We start from the raw sequence: 18075 nt of genomic DNA, 5'->3' as shown, positions 1-18075 counted from the left end.
TCATAAATCTTGGATCAATTTTAATGATTCCAGTAAATTGATTAATCATTGTTTGACAGGAAAATTGACTACTCCGTCCTTTCGTTATTCCAGAATGGTCTCACTTCAGCTGTTGCTGCATCTCACATATAATTTTCTACAACTTGTTAGGTATGAAATACTTAAGACTTTTAAGTATATCCACAATATACTCCATTAGTAGTATTTTAAAATATATACTGTTTCAACTATGATGCAGTTAGCAAGTATTCTATAGAGATAAGAACATTATACTGTATATAGTATATCAAAAAGCCAATTATATCTCCAGTGAACACAATCTAATCCATTTTTTTATACAGTTCCACGTGAAAAACTGAGATCACCATTTTTTGAAGCAATTCAATAATCGATTTGTAGTGTAGTTTATTGCATGACTCATTGACCTTTTCCTTCTTGAACTCCAATTTAAAATGAACCTAGGCAACAGTGACGAAATCGTCCATCTGGTAAGTGGTATCTTAAAAGCTCCATGGAAGATATCTAGTAAATATAATTTCAAAGTCCACAAACTTTAAGGAAATACTGTTTAGAAATTCTAAACAGACCTGGCACTTCGGGGCTAAAAAAGGAAAAAAAAACAGTAGGTTTGACATACAGATGAAGAATAAGAAATCAGTTCCCCTTAAAACTGTTCTAACATAGAGAGCAACAATGATATTCCTCATTTCGAGTGTATCTTTCCTTTGCAAAATCTGCTTTAATTGTATGAGGGATGATTGATTTGATGTTATTTGAAAGTACAAATATTCAAGTTGTGATAATTTGTTATTTCCTGATCAACAGATTCAAATGAAACATGTTGTACAATTCTGTCAGATTTATTACTAGTTAAATTTCATTAATTGAATTTGTTTGATGTGAGCCAAGTCCTGATTCAATCGCTCTGTAAGAACAGAACAGGACTAGGATGGATTTTTATATTTCTTGCAGTAGTTCAGTTATCTTGCCTATTTATTCTTCCAGTGTCTCCTGCTGTTACTATTGCTTGATCAAAAAGGCTAGTGATATTTTCCCTCTTGTTATGATTTAATTAACCTAATAGTGGAAATCGAGTAGCTGTTATGAATATTTTGTTAGAACTCTAATTTTCTATCAGGATTCTTTTGGATGGTTTTTGTTAGCTTGGGCTTTTTGAGGGCAGGGGTTGTTTATTTTTTTTAAAGTGTAAGAGTATGGGGAGGATCTCTCTATGGCACAAGTATGTCAGGATGGATAAGATACGTACCAGCTGCCAGCAGCTGGAGCCAAGAATGAAATGACACATGGAAAGGACCAAGAAAATGGAAGAAAGACAATTGGGTAAAGAGAGTAAAATCTGAAGTTAGGAAAAGGCATTCTCTACAGAGGGAAACTTTTCAGGTAATTCAAAGATCTTCAAATAAACATTTTAGTTAAAAACACTTGTATGGTCTCTTCTCCCAGGTAACAGGTGATAGGACAAGAGGAAACAGCCTCAAGTTGCGCCAGGGGAGGTTTGGGATGGATATTAGGAAAAATTTTCACACTGGAAGGGTTATCAAGCACTGGGACAGGCTACCTGGGGAAAGTGGTTAAGTCACCGTCTCTGGAGGTATTTAAGAGACGTGTGAAAAGATGAGGGAGGTGGTTTAGTGGTGTTTTTGGCAGGGTAAGGTTGGTAGGTTGATGGTTTGACTCGATGATCTTAAAGGTCCTTTCCAACCTCGATAACGCTGTGATTCCAAGTTAGCTGATCTCTGCTTCTGAAGTCTCTGTGTTGCACAATAAGCTGCAGTGAAATTACTTCATATATCAAAGCTTATTCACTTCAGTAAATGTCATGCTCTTAATACAGTCATTTTCCAAATACTACTATATTGTAAAATGCTACAGAAAATAATAAGGATGTTTTATAATTAGAACTATGCAGGATCACAATCTGAGATTACTCATTCACCTGAACATTCCTGTACCACCATCTATGTGACGTTTGAATATCACAAAGCTTCACTTATTAATATTTGCACAGTAATGAGGAATACTTGGATAATAATTTGTATATCTGCAATGAGTTCTTATTGGACCCCATGTAAGCCATAGATACATAGATATACTCAGTTTCCTGCAGCATTTCAGAGGCAATGTTTATAGGACTATAACTATATGTATATATATAACCTATATATAACTGCATTTTCCTTTCTTTCCTTTCCCTCTTCTATCACTTTTTTTCTTTCTTCCCTCGAGCAATCCGGGGATTTCACAGATCTTGGGAAATGTCCCGTGGAAGAAGAATTCAGGAAAGTGATACACCATACATCTCATTGTTATCCGTATTTCTTTGGAATCCCTTACTTCTATTTATATAGGATCTTTAATCCAAATAGTTTAAAAAACCTTTACAACCATGATCCAAATTGTGACTGAATTTCCTTGCTCAAGAAGCAATCTATGACACATTAAGAATATTTGATTCCAAATCAGATCCATGTGATTTTATGAAATGTAATATTTGCAAAGGCATTCCAATGCTGCCAAAATAGTGTTCCAGACACAGTCAGAACTGGTGTTGGTGGGGTGTCCCTTCTTTTTTCCCAAAAATGTCTTATGCTTAAAAAAAGGACTTAATTTTGTGGCTGCAATGACATATTTAGAAAGTCTTTCATGGAGCATCATTGGCTTTGATTTTAACTCTTTATTACTGATTCATCATCTGACATTGCAGTAATGTATTTAATAACTGTCCCCAAAATAAATCAAACTTGAGAAATGTTTTCCATGGCATTCTACAAACATAGACAAGTAAATAGTGCATTTAGTTCCAGTTGTAAAACCTCTGTTCAGCAATTAATGATGGTGAATTTGGGAAGAAGATACTTAATCATGGTCTTTACATTTGCATTCTGGAGTTGTAAATACAGAAGACTACAGACATTCACTAATAATGAAAGTGCCAGCCTAAAAGGCAGGTTTTGCAACACAACCAAATTAGACTAAAAAATAAAATACTATGAAAAGAATTATAAAAGGAAGCAGAAAAAAGGCTGGTTTTTTCCTTGGTTGTTTGGAGGAGTATAAACAATTCTAGAGATCACATCTCTAGGGACCTAATTGTTACTGACAGAGGCCAGAAAAAGAGGGTTGATTTTGAAGGGCATTCACTGAGAGCCAGGTTAGCATCAGAAATTAAATAAACAAAAAACACAAACAGTAAATTTCTCTGAAAATTAAATAATCCTTATGATGGTATTGTTCACAGAGTTCTGTTTTGTGAAGAAATTATTCTGCAGTTTACCAATCAGTACATAACAGTGCGAATTTTGTCATTTCTTGGATCACTGTTAACATTTGGGTAGCTTAAAACCAGCTTAAAACCACGCAAATGCAGTCCTCTGTACAGGACTGCATACAACATAATTAAATATTCCCTTTAAAAGTTCTTTTGGTTGTGGTATATATAATACCGTTGCTGATTTTCTTATATATTCAGCATCTCAAAAATTGTGTTTTGACAACTAAAATGTCATGATTTGGAGTCGTGACATGTTTCAGTCGTTCATTCCCAAGAATTCTAACCTTGTTCAAATCTGTAATAGTGACTCGCAAGAAAAATCACTTGTATATAAAGTTAGTAAAGACCATGACCTTACCACCAGGAAACAGAGGATATTTACTGCGATGAGTAAACGTTTATTAAAAACCATTCTGCTTTACTACATGTTGTCATTAGGAAGAAAGAAATCTGGGGACTTGGGGATGTTAATAATTTTTTTTATCCTGTGAAATGTACTGTAAGATCTAGCCCCATGTTTGGTTGCTCATTTCTTCTTTAGAGTGTTTATTATGAACATCTATTGTCAGTAGCTGAATTTCAGTATTTGTAATCCCGTTTGTTACTCACTTCCATTGCTGCTGGGATTATTTCCCAGGAATAAAGGGTTTTAGGCTAAATGTCCATCTTCACAGTTTCAACACCTAGTGGCGTTAGACAGTATTTTTTACCTCTGTAACTTTTAATTTACAGATACTGTAAAGGAACTGGAATTTACAGAGGTTAGAAGAGACTCAGCAACAGAAAACAAGGTTCAACAATCATGAAGGTGGCAGACATGGTTCAAGCTGTCCTATCAATAAACCTGTCCAGTACCGTAACCTTCAGCAGAGCAGCTCTTGGGTGAGGGAAAAATGATGTGTCCTTTCGTGCTCTTTTAAGACTTATGCTATTTTTTTCTACTGAGAAGTCATCCAAATGAAATTTTCTTCAGCTGTGTTAGTTTCCACTGGATGTTGACAAGATATGAAATCAAATGTTAATGTACAGGTAATGACTGAGAAATTATATGTTTACACTAATGGATTGCTGTTCATTAGCGCGCTCTAAGCACACATCCTCATCAATCACTGCATATTCATCACTTTTGCAAGTGCTCTGCTGATTCTCAAATATATTGCTTATCAGAACAAACCATCATACTCATGCTATGGTTGTGTTCCTGTCTTTAAAGGCTTATCAGGTGCTTTCCTGCCAGACCGGGGTTTTAGGGGCTTTTTTTGTGTGTTTGTTTTACTTGTGCTTCTGGCAAATTGCTTGCAGGTTTGAAACTGATATCAAATTGTGACATTATCTTGATAAAGTCTTCCAGGCTGAGTATTAATACAAATTGCAATTTGTTTCCAACAGTTTAGTTTAAAACTAAGCATTCTAACCAAGCTTTCTAAGATAGAAAGTAAAAACGAACATCTCTTTGAAATAATTTGTTTTAAAGGTTTATTTATATTTTTTTTCTTCATTTATTTCTGCATTGGTAGCGTCTGCTGGTACCCGATGCTTTGTTTTCCAAGGACCAGATAGCTGCTGAACTCTACCATCACATGGATGCAACTGTTTTTAAAATACCAAGTTCTTTGTTGACTCATTGCAAAGAGATGAAATAAGTGAAGACTGGCGGTGGGTGACTGTCTGAGAACCAGGGGGAAAGCTAACCTTGTTATGTCGCAGGCAGATGAGTCAGGAATGCTGAAATGCAGTTTGCACTGGGTTCCATGGGCTTCAATTTTAGTAAGACACTAAACAGGCAATTAAAGCCATTTGTGAATATTCTGGTTAAGGACTGACAAATTCTACATACGTATCTCAGAAGTAATCTATGTCAACCTGAAAAAAGTGACCCTAATTCCTAACAATTTACAACTTGTATATATATGTGTGTGTTTTATTTTTCGTATTTTAGCATCCATAATGATTCTTTTGCATTGCCGTGTATGAAGCCAATAGCTAAAGAGTCATTTCAGGCCTTAAACCACCAATGTTTTTGTTGCTGTGCATACTTGAGCTTACAAACCGCAATGAAGCCAAACAAAGGACTCACTTTTACCGGTTTGTATCATCTTCCTTTCGCTACTAGCAAAAAGAATGTATTGATAAACCACGTATAATATGAAGCATAATATATCCATCGTATATTTCTGTTGAACTCTTCCTGAGCAGGGTGTTTTTACCTGTGAGAAAAAATCAATGCTAGAAGAAAAATACGGTTTGTTTGTTTTTTTTTTAACACTATGATTAATCCTAACCAAGATGTAAGGTGCATACTCAGTCACTTTGAATGATTGAATTAGTATGGCTTTCAAAAACGATCTATGCTAATTTAGCCAGACAATACAGGCTGGATGGCTTAGAGTGCATTACAATCAGTTTTAATATTCATATAATGCAAGAGATCGTACCAGACAGTGGAATGGTTTTGGTTTGGTTTGTTTGTTTTTTTAACCTACAAATCTGTACGTGTATTATTTGATTCACTTAATTTCTTAAGTTGCTTACACAAACATGGCATATCTTCTACACTATTCAACTAATTCTTACTAAGCTACAGCTTAGTATCTGCTGTACCTATGTATTGTTCTTACGTGCTTGCAACGTTATTTTTTTTATCTCTGAAAGAATTTGCAGTAGTTTTCATATGGATATTAAGAGATCTATGAAGAGGAAGCTCAACATAGTTGTGAAGAGATGTGTCCATGACAGCAGGACAAACAAACAAACGGAAAAAGCAGAAAACTGTGGGTGGTTTTTTGTTGCTGATTTTTGGGGGTTTGTTCTGGGGGTTTGTTTTGGGGATTTTGTTTGGTATTTTTTCTCCCCTCCACCACCCTCACCCCCCTCCACCCCCCAGTAAGCTGGAATTGGACAAAAGGAAAATGAAGACTTTTCACTAACTAGTTGGTAAACTATTCGACAGGAGATGCAATCTGGTGTTTGAGTTATATTTAGTCTGTGGCTTTACTGATGGTATACAGCATCAAAGCATGGGATTTCATGCAAAAGAAGCTTACTCAGGGGACAGAAGGCAGAAGGTGGAGAGTGTTTGCTGAAACTCCTTATGCTTACTTTCTCTCTTTCTTCAATAAGTAAATAGCATCACTCCAGACAGCAAAACAAATGAGTGAAGAGAGAAGGAGACAGATGGTAGAGCATTTTTAGTACTAATGATAGGAGCTTCTAGAAAATGCCACTTGCAGTGTGAATCACAAACTTCTTACATATATTAGCTTTATTTTAGGGGAAAATAAAGAAACTCTACATTTCAAACAGGAGTTCAAATCCAAATAATTGTTGTGTGGAGATTAATTTATGAGGGAAATAGATGAATCCCTTAGTTCTTTACAATCCCATACATTTATAGTATCAACTGTGAGAGACCACAGCTGATTTCAGTGGGATTATGTGCTTTTGGGGAAGTTAGGTACATCATCACCTTTGAGGCTGTGGGCTCCAGGACCCTATGATATATAAACATTGTTATCTATGCAAATATTTCTTATGGAAGTATTGCATATATTTTCTATGACATGTGATGTGGAGGACTGAAGAAAATACTACTCAGCCATTCTGAGAAATAGTGATATCTGCTGAATTAATAACCTAGTGAATTAATAACCTCTTGAACTAATAAGAATCGAGGTGAAAAGGACACTTTAAAACATCCTCCAACTTAATGAACATTAAAAATGCAATTACTGTTTTTAGTTTTACTTAATAGGAGGCGGGAGAGGTGTTGGCTTCTTACATTTTAGTTGTATGCCTGTTTAAATCAACATTTTACTTACCTTATTTAGTCCCAGATGCAAGCACAGAAGATTTTCATCAAATGTCATAATCACAAAGAAAACATATGTTTATTTTTATTACATATAATATATACATATATCATATGTTTGTTTCCATGTATTTTTATATACAGTACAGATCTGTATCGAGCTCTGGGGTACCCAGTACAAGAAGGACATGGACCTGTTAGAGCTGGTCCTGAGGAGAGCCATGAAAATAGTCAGAGGGTTGGAACAGCTCTCCTATGAGGAAAGGCTGAGAGAATTGGAGTTTTTCAGCCTGGAGAAGTCTCCAGGGAGAAATTATTGTAGCTTTTCAATATATAAAGGGGGCTTATAAGACGGAGAGAGACTTCTACCAAGGCCTGCAGTGACAGCACACGGCACAATGTTTTTAAACCAAAAGAAAGTAGATTTAGATTGGATACAGGGAAGATGTTTTTTTACAATGAGGATGGTGAGACACTGGCCCAGGTTGCCCAGAGAAGCTGTGGCTGCCCCATCCCTGGAGGTGTTCGAGGCCAGGCTGGATGGGGCTTTGAGCAGCCTGGTCTGGTGGGAGGTGTCCCTGCCCAGGGCAGGGGATGGGACTGGATGATTTTTAAGGTCCCTTCCAACACAAACTACTCTTCGATTCTATGATTCGTATACTTACATAAATTTGTCTACTGAAGCCATTACCAAATATTTGCAATAAATAATTGCAATAATTTCAATAAAAAAATAAATTGAGGTTTCATTAAGTATTTCTATCGCTCCTAAAAACAGAACCACCTTTTTTCTGTCTGCTCAGATTTGCTAGGAAATCCGAGTTTAGTAAATTGAATGTGGGCATACTTTCAAGCCTTATAGTTATTAAAATCAATATTTGGTTCTTCCATACATTCAGGTAGCAAAAAAAAAAAAACCCTACCTACATCATTCTTAAATAAAACATCAAAGTTTAGGAACTACAGAGGAAAAAAGCTATATGGAAACCTTCTGATAGAATGGACCCAACTTATTATCATAAAAAAGATTTGTTACATCTAATTTATTAAACTGTCTGCTTAGATATTCTCAAAGCACCTGGAATACTGGGGTTGTTTAGTGAAGATTAAAGGAGTTAGTTTAATTTTAAAACAGTTCTTTCCTCTGCTGTAATGTAATCCTTTGAGGAGTGTGGTGTTTCTGTTTGATGGCTGCATCAACTCAAGCATCCCAATTACATCATTGATTGGTTTTACCTATTTTGCAAAAGATGAATCAACTTCTGAGCTAATCACTATGAGCTTACTAAATCGGAAGCTGGAGATTGCAGTGGATGCTGTATATGACAGCCACTGACATATTTCTTACAGCCAAAGAGAAAACAGGAGTTTACTTGATTCTCTGCATTTTCTGCACATCAAGATTCATCTGAAGATAGAGGGTACTGCAGCACATCCAGGATGAAACTGGTTGGTATCAAATGCTATGCCAAGATCTTTGACATCATCTCTACATCGAGTGGCACATGGAGACACTTGAAATAGCTCCAATATAGGCAGTAGTCTAAGGGGAGTAGACTCATGGAAGTCAATTTACCTTGTTTCGTGAATATTGAGTAGATTTCGTGGCTGAGGACCTTTTCTTTTATTATTATTTTCTTTTCTCTGACCGCTTTGATCATTCCTAAGCATGGGCTGATAGAGAAGCCTAGCTCTACATACTGTAAACAAACCTCTTGTTATTCAGTAATAAAAAAATGCAGTCTTTTTCCTATGAAAAATGTAGTTTGGTGAAAAACTTGAGCCTGCTGAAGACTCACCGTCTTTTTTTCTTCTTTATAACAGACTATATAACATTATTAGAACTATTACTAATCACGTTCACAGAAGTTGATGTCTGGTGATGTGGCAGTCTTCAGACCCATACAAATCCCTACCGTTTTTCAAATCCAGAACTAAAAGCATTTTCCACTAAATTTCAATAATATGGTGATAATAGAAAGTGATACTCCGTATAGATAGAATCTTCTGAGTCAAAAGGGTCTTTTAGAAAATTAAGGATACCTGCTTTACAGGTAGTCCTTTTTTTTTTTCTTTTTTTTGCGTAAATTTTAGAAAAGACGAAGTTGTACAGGAAAGCAAAAAAGATCCAACAAACCAACTTTCCAGAAATCCCCCACATAAATCACTCTATAACGAGCTCAAAAGCAACATTCCTCACTTTGATGAAGCTTTAAAATATACCCATACTTGTTCCCATATTCCCTGCACACTCAATACTCCAAGATTCAGAGCTCTGGCAAACAATGACAACAAAAAAATAGCAGAAGGCGTTTATATATGGGTTTCTGACATGAAGCAAATGCAATTCAATGCTGACAAATGCATGGTGTAGGAACTTGGTTGCCAATAGAATAACAAATAGAAAATGAATTAAGTGTACCAGACTGAGAAGACTGAAAGTCATCTTAACGTATATAGACATGCAGGCTTTGCAAACCCTTTGCCCTCTTGTTTCTGTGTCTAGTGTCAATCTTTTTTATTGTTATTTGGCTTTGTCCTCTTAAAAATCCTTTGACTTTATTTGGTTTTTTTTCTTTCTTCAATGTGCCCTTTCCCTTTCATTGAATAGGTGACCACAGGCTACATAATATATAGTCTGTCTCAGAGGCTGCTATAACCTGCCATAGTATGTTTGATAACCCACACATCACTGAAATTGAATATATTTTTAATGCAGTTTTACTCCAAAAGCTGTATTTAAAGATGGCCTTACAGTATTCTGTGCTTCTATTTTTTACAGTGATACAATACAGAAGGTGGTCAATTTATAAATAACAATATATATGAATTTATTTCAAATTGATCCTGTGTTCTCAAAGCCAAGCTGTTTTTCTTCTTTCTCACGTGTTATGACAAGCAATACATTTCCTTAAGCCACATCATACCCTGCGTGGCACTGCTGCTTTTGCAATCTTTATTCAGACATGACTCAACATAGAACTGTCGTATCTACTGAATCAGGTCTATAAAAAATTTTATACATAATTCTGCTAAGAATCCTTTTTAAATAACTTTGAAATGACGAATCCTTACAAAAATTAAAAAGAAATTTAAAAAGGTGCACACCTCTCTGTTGACTGTGCTACAGTCTAGTGAACTCTGAGTTGTATAAAACTGTGTTTCAAGTAATGCTATCCTTATATGAAATGTTGGCCTCTACAGAGATATTGCAAGCCAATACATCACCGTATTAGGACGTCACCATGTTTTTGAGAGTGAATCACGTGAAAGTTTGGCTGACGTATTTTTAAGAGGTAAGGTTTGCCTTTCTAATATGTAGTTTATCTGCAAACAATTTGCACGCCTGCAGATACTAACAAAAGCCAAATAATCCTTCCTTAATTAAAATTATTTATCAAACTCTGTTTTGTAAAGGTAAGCTATCACCTTGTGAAGTGCTGCTTTTTTTTACATTATTTTTTTTCCTGAGAAAAATTCCGTCCATCAGACTGCGTTTAAAAAAGAAAAAAAATACAGATGGTTTATTTTTACGTATTTACATTGAGTATTTTTATACAGATGCAGCGTGGGTTTTGAATAAAACCAAGAAAGTGGGTTTTTTTTCTTTAATTCTGTGCCTTAGTCTCCAGGTGTGAAATTGTCACTTCAATAGCATTTGTGAACCATCAGAATGATGTGCCATTTGATAATAACAAACCCTGTCAGATTTAATTAATACTTAGATGATACTAATAGCACATCACGCCTGTAAATAGGGAGAATGTTTTGGAAGCAATAAGTCATTTCAGCAGGAAAGTGGTAAGTTTAGCAGAGATGTTCAAGATGCCAAAATCTGATAGGTGACCACATTGTTTAACTGGAAGCTTGATGAATTTATTAATTTATTTTGAAATTATATTAAAGCAGAAAGGTTTTTGTGGTTTTGTAATGCTTTCAGTTTGTTTTCCTCTCAATTTCATGCATAATTACAAAATTAAGATTTTATTTGAAATAGAATGTGCCAAAAGAATCCAATGCTTCTTTCTTAGAACTAAACTATTGCGATCCTCAATTGGTGTATATGTATAGAACACACCACCAAAAACTGTATTGCACTTGTGTAAGCCAATCTAGGACTAGTTTGTTGTAGCCTTTACGTGTTGAGTTTTCTACGGGAACAGTAAATGCATTTTGGGAAAATTTTATAGCAAAACTAACTCTTTGTAGAATACAAGTCTAACAGTAGTAAAGATGAAGCTTGAATATTCTGTCATGTGACATCTTGACTGCTTAAAGTAGAAGTGGCAAGTAGACAAGAAAAAACTTGCTATATTGTTATGATGGTATGTTTGCTGTGACATAAAACTTTCTGGTCATGAGAAAAAAAATTATTATAAGTTTTATTTTTGCTAAGAAGAATAACATGGGAAATAACAAACCTTTCTCAAATTGATCCTAAGGTATGATGGGCAGAACATTGCAAATAAGACAGACAAATGCAAAGTTATTTTCTAAAAAACAAACAAACAAAAAAACCAAAGCCAAAACAAAAAAACCCCCGCCAAATGAAACCAAAGCTAATGAAGTATATAGATAGGCAAGTGGATATCTGAATTCTAGGAGGCTAGTATTGCATTTACCTATAGTGACTGTGCCTTAATTTCTGCATATATGTTTTTGTTTTTACATGGAAAAATAGTTTATATACAAAGAATTTCAGTCTAAAAATCCTTATCATGCTCAGTATATTTAATATTGGAAAATAATTTACTTTAATAATAATTAAATAATATTTAAACCCATAGTCAAGCCTAAACCCCAAATGTTATTACTGATATCCAGAAAAGGCTAAGCAATGGCTTAAAATGCCACACTGTAACATGTCACATCTTGAAAAAATACCTGTTCTGACAGTTCAATTTTTTGAAAGAGAAAAAGTAGGCGAGAGTTTCAGTAATTAGAAAAAGAAAAAAAAGTTGATTCTTGAAACTGACAGGATTTCTTTTAATTGTTCCTTTTTCGTTACCTCTAAAGGTAGCATTTTGATTGCCCCATAAAATAAAAGCCTCAAAGCTGTTATTTTGAAGATTTTTTTTTTCTGATGCTGGGTGAAAATCTTATCTGTACTGACATTTCCCATGGAACTGGTATTCCAGATTTTGTTGAGCTTTTAACATTACAGTCATCAAATTTAATGTCACTTGTGACACTCACATAAGAGTGACACTAAGTAAGCACTGCATAGTGACAAATAGCATACTTTATTAAGAAAGGTGTTCTGTTAGTCTGGAGAGACGGAAAACTTTCACTTCCATGAATGAGTTCCTTGTTTATTTTTGCCAGTAGTTAATTTGCCAGTAGTTTTGCCAGTACTACAAAGAGGCTTGATAGATCTAATTTCAAAATCTACACAACAATCTTTTGTATCTTTTTCTTCTAAATTTCAAATAATCTTATTTTCAGAAATGGGTTGTATACTTATATTTTATGGCTCATATTTATAGAACACGAAACAGTTACTTTATAACCATCTGTAAACTAAATGACATAGCTTTGGTTTCTTAAACTTATGGCATGCTCTTCAGGTATTTTACATTTTCGGTTCTCCAGGCCTTGGAATCACTCTCAGGTGAGCTACTTTTCCCAACATCATTTCTGAAGGATGGGAATCTAAGTTAGAGATATTACTCCAGTAACAATCTGACTGGTTTATCAAGGGAATACCACTTCCCTGTTGCTACTCAATACATATTGATCACTCACAGTGATCAATAGATGCATTAGCTTTTTTTTGCTTTTTTTCCTGTGATTGTGTGAAGTTTATATTTAGGATCCAGTGATTGGACCATCTGGCCTTGAGAAATCCTCTTCCAGCTGAATTACATTCTAAGATTTTACCACCTTCTTGGACACTAAAAGTGTACTGAATATCTTTGGCACAACTCAGATCTGTATATGATGCCACTACTCAGAGAAGAGCTCTGATTTTTTACTTGATGTGGCGCTTAGTACAGAGTGGACTTCTTATGCATGTTGTGCCATTGGGCTTGGCACTGGCATTTCCCTAACCATTTCCCCTGCTCGTCCATCCACTTGCTGCAGTTTCTGCTTAACAAAAGAGGAAGATAGAAGGACTCAATCGAGGTGATGAAGTACTAGCAGGAATAGATCCCTGACTCCACCATAAGAACTACCCTTGCAATTAGTTATTCACAGAGGATGATTCACCATTTTCAGCTTCTGAGCTGTACCGCTGGACTTTTTTTTACACTTTTCTGTGGGCATCAAATCAGGTTTGGTATTTAAACAAATTAAACAAACCAACTTATAATCTAAATCATAAAGCTTAGGTATACATGCACTAACAACCCTTAAGTACAATTATATATGTGTGTACTGGATAAGAGCTGTGTTATACAAAACTATGCCATTGACATTCATGATGAAACTACTAATTTATTTTTTATACAGTGCATTCCATGTTGTTTGATTTTTTTTGTCATTAGTATCAAAGTAACTGACTTAAAATTGGCAGATATATTGTTTGTCTCCCACTCTTTTGAAATACTGTGTGACATTATCTTCCTACCCCTTCAGTTTCATCAGTTTTCTGAGAGTTCAGAGTAATAAACATGAATGGGAGAAGTTTCTGCTTGGCTGAGCTTTTAAATACCCTTGGATGCAAGTCATCCACACATTTGTCTGGGTCTTGAGCGCTGCACTTTAACCTCATCCTAGAAAGTAGGATCTTGATGTAATTAGCGTATTAAGGACTAGCATTCACTCTTTTTTTTCCCCTTCTTTTTTTTTTTTTTTCTTTTGGTAAGGTAGTACAATTCCGTTTCCTTCCAGCTTTCTTATTATACGTATCTACAAGTAGGGTTGAATCAAACCTTTAGAGCTGAACAGCCTTCAACTTTCTGCAAGTTAATCAATAACCATGCCAAAGAGAAATCTGGACTACTTCTACTATTATATATATTATATACGTCCTCTGTATATGTAATATATATGTAATATTACTATTATATAGTAATATATAAAAATAGCAATATATACTATATATATTTTTTATATGTGTGCTCCAGAAGCATATGCTGTTTATTAAGTCTAAGTGCAACCTGTTTTTTAAAGAAAAGGAAAAAAACCCACCACAACAGCTGTTTATCAGTATATTTCTACCTTCCTTATTTTGGTTCCTATTTATATCCAGTCTGCTTTGTCTATGAATCCAGAAAGACAAATCTGCAGACGCTGTGGCAAGCACAGTACAGGGCAACGTTCAGTGAGATAAGTAGCCTTCCTTAGGCAGCGTCACAAATCCACTTTTCATTCCCCTAGTTGCAAGACAAATTGAGACCAAGTCTCCATTCCAGCCTCACTTTCACCTTTCCTTATCCCTTATTTCCATGCAACTGAACAGATGCATCAAGTGCACTGATAAGATCTGGTCTGAGAAACAGGATTAAAACAAAACATACAGAAAACTCAGTTCTGTGCCTTTCTGAGATATACAATGAGTATTCTTGGGCTATCCCCATTGAGAATTGTGGGAAAATAACAGAAGATCAGCGAGGAGGATTGTAAACACGCTCAAGTTACCTGCACTTGGTGTGTCGGAAAACACTTTATCACACTAATCATTGTTTAGCCTTATGTGCTCAACAAGTGGAACACCTGCACTTAGATAACAGACCTGTGATGGACTCGGAGGCACCTTATCGAACATGCCTGAGATTCCTGCTCTGCTGTCCGAGAAAATCAAAGCACAGTGGAAAACTATCCCTGATACACAGGTAAGAACAGCAGGTTTGGACAATATCTCCCTCTCTCTTCCTAGCAAGGACTCTCTCACTGTCAAGGACTCACTTGTTCCGCACTGTCTCTGTCTCTGACTCGTGTGCTGCTTTGGAGACTCCCCGGTCCGCGAGGTATTGAGATTAAATTTGTTCTTTGCCTTTCATCCATAGTTTTGTGGTTGTTCCTTCATTCTGCCTGTGTCAGCTCACAGAAAAACCAAAATATACAGAGAAATCAAGTGGAAAGAGACAAATTATCAATTCAAGGCAAACAGGAAAAAATATCAAGTTTAATCTAACTCAAGTATTTTGAAGCTTGGAACTCAGATAAGTATCTGGCATATGCTTTTATATTACACTGATCATTAAGGGAACTGCTCTGTGTGTTTTTCTTGTTTTGAAGAACTCTATCCTAGATATATTGGAAATCAGTTTAGCTTTGCAAACCAGATTTACAGAAGAGAACTTGATCTTACTTGTAGTGATAGTTAAAGCTTTGAACCAGTTCTTATGTTGTCTACCTGTAGACTTGCAGAAAATTTGTACTAAATCATTGGCTTGGTAAAAAACTCTTGCATTCTGGAAGACAAAAATAAAAAAGATACCATTGTTAAATGTCATTAAATTACTCAGGATTATAGGTACTCTGTGCTATTCAGGATGAATATCTTGCATTTTGAATCATCATCTGTCATAGTCAATGTAAGTCTTCTGTTGAATTCAAATAACTTTGGTATCCTGCCAAAATCTATGTGAAATTGAAATTAAAGGCTTGAGCTAAGAGAGTATCCATTTTGAATAAATAATGTTAACATCCATATTTAAGAACTTAAAGTTTCTCATGTGCCACTGAGTAACCCATAATTTTAATAACTCTTTTATTATACTAAGAACTTCAGGTGATGCTGTGGTGCTTGTAAACATTACCTAATGAAAATCAATTCCACACAGCAATACATGACAATAAGATGCTTGGAACTTCAATTGAATTAATTCATTCAGAGAACTTTGAAAGGTTAGGTTATATTACAGGACTGAATGACAGTTCAATGACAATGCAGGAATAAGAACACTGGTTCTGAAAAATAAAAAAAGACAGGTTTTCTGAAAGTACTGATTAGCCTAACTCTATGAGGGCCATGTAGCTAGGGAAAATTACATGTACCTACAGCTTGGTGCTTTATAACTCCCTATATTTAAATGAAAAACATGTTACTTGATAGCTGCCAAATTGGAACACCAACTACAAAAGTCATTTTCAGGCATGTATGTTATGGTGGTGAGTTGCAGTAATGACATTTGCCTTATACTGGAAGGGAAAAGCATAAAGGACTTCCTAGCAAAATAAGTGTTAATCCAATTGAAAGAATCTCAGAAAGTTTGGGGTTTTTTTTAATCTCTTAGCATACTTTTGATGTGGTGTTTACTTCCATAGACAAATGAAGTCTTTTAAATAGTGAGTTTACTTAACACTGAGAAGTGTCATCTATGTCACAGAATCTGAGAAGAGCCATTTGGAAGGCACCTCTGGATATCATCTAGACCAACCTCCCACTGAATAGAGGTTCCACAACCTCTCTGAACAACCTGTTTCTGTGTTCAGACACCCTCACAGATTAAAAAACCCAAGCCAACCCAAACCTTTTTCTTATATTTAAATGGAATTTCCTCTGTTTCAGCTTGTGCCGATTGCCTCCTGTCTTGACACGGGGAATGACTGAGAAGAGTTTGGCTATTTCTGTACTGCCACCCTCCCATCAGGTAATGACACACACGGGTAAGATCCACCTGAGCATTCTCTTCTTCAGGCTGAACAATTCTAGCTTTCTCAGCCTCTCCTTATATGACAGATGCAGATGCTTCAAACCCTTAGACACCTTTGTGGACCTTTGCTGGACTCTCTCCAGTACATACCAGTCATGCTGATTTCCCAAGAAGAGTATGGGAGCTTTCCCCATCATGCTGTCTGATAGGCACTTAATTATACGCCTACACTTGTGGTAACCCCACTTCAGTCCATTTTTGCTGGTTACTAGGTCCTTTATGTTCACATCACCCCGCGCTCTCTGCTTGCCTACATGGTCCACCACTTCCTCACTTGATAGCTCCTCACTGCCTCTCTCCCTCATTGTTCCTGCTTCAAAGCTCTACTTAACAGCTTGGCCAGTCTCTTGGCAAAGACAGTTTTGCTCCACTTAGTAAGGTGGATCATTTCTCATCCAACCATTCCTTGATTTTCAAAGGGTATCACAGTTTTATTATGGCCATCATCCATCAATACAATATTTAACTTTTTTTAAAAATAAGCTGAAGTATAATAGACCCCAGTAGTTTGACCTAAGAATGTCATAAATCAAATAGCCTTATCTGCTTCTTTAGCAGTGGTTGCAGACCCAATAGATTTCTGAAAGAAGACCTCTAATTGGAAACTACATTACTATTTGCTAGTAAAAACAATAATGAAAATGAATGCAATGAAACGGTGTGTGAAATTGTTTCTGGTATTTCATCATTCAAATATATAATTTGAAATTATGAAGCTCCAAACAGAGGGACGAGTTGCATGCTAAAGGGGGCAGGGGAGGAGAGAGGAGTTGTGGGAATGAGTAATAGATATAGTTATAGCTTTTCTTTTTCTTTTTTTTAATATTGAATCTGCAATTAGACTTACCCTTCTGAAAAGACCAATTTTTAGTGTCATGCAAATGTTAATCTAAACTTGGACATAGATGGTAGCTGTGGATACAGACAATCAGCTCAAGAGTAGAGAGAAAATGATTGAGTTTGGCTAAACTGTGATCCCAGGATCCCCCCTGAAAATAGAGCAAATCTGAAGCTTAAAGCTTGAAGCTTAAGGTTATGATGTGCTATGTAGTCAAATTCAGTAAGATTATGACCTTACTTTTAAATGTGCTGAAATGAGCAGCTCTCACTGAAGGAAATGGGAAGGCAAAGTAGTTTTCTCTTCCTACGGTTAGAATAATTACTCATTTGTAGTGTAAGATAATTTCCAAATACTGAGTTTGGTGACTGAATAGTGTCGTGGTATTAAACAACATAAACTGTTCTCCCTTTATTTATTTTAACTGTAACATTGCATGGACTAAAGTTTTTTCTAAAAATAGTTGGAAGCTTGATCAGATGAATTTTTTTTTGTTTGTTCATTTTAAACTGCAGCCTTATATTTATCTTAT

At 35.6% G+C, this 18075-nt stretch overlaps 1 long non-coding RNA gene across 1 annotated transcript; it reads left to right on the top strand.

Moving 5' to 3' along the window:
• Positions 1-2247: 2247 nt before the first annotated feature.
• LOC141747826 (uncharacterized) lies at positions 2248-5522 on the top strand. The gene is made up of 3 exons (XR_012588817.1): positions 2248-2304; positions 4025-4321; positions 4810-5522. It is a non-coding gene; the product is annotated as an uncharacterized LOC141747826 (long non-coding RNA).
• Positions 5523-18075: the final 12553 nt, after the last annotated feature.

Source organism: Larus michahellis, chromosome 8 (assembly GCF_964199755.1).
Source record: "Larus michahellis chromosome 8, bLarMic1.1, whole genome shotgun sequence".
Lineage (NCBI taxonomy): Eukaryota > Metazoa > Chordata > Aves > Charadriiformes > Laridae > Larus > Larus michahellis.
Note: the sequence above shows the minus strand (reverse complement) of the source record. Positions and strands in the feature narration are given on the sequence as shown.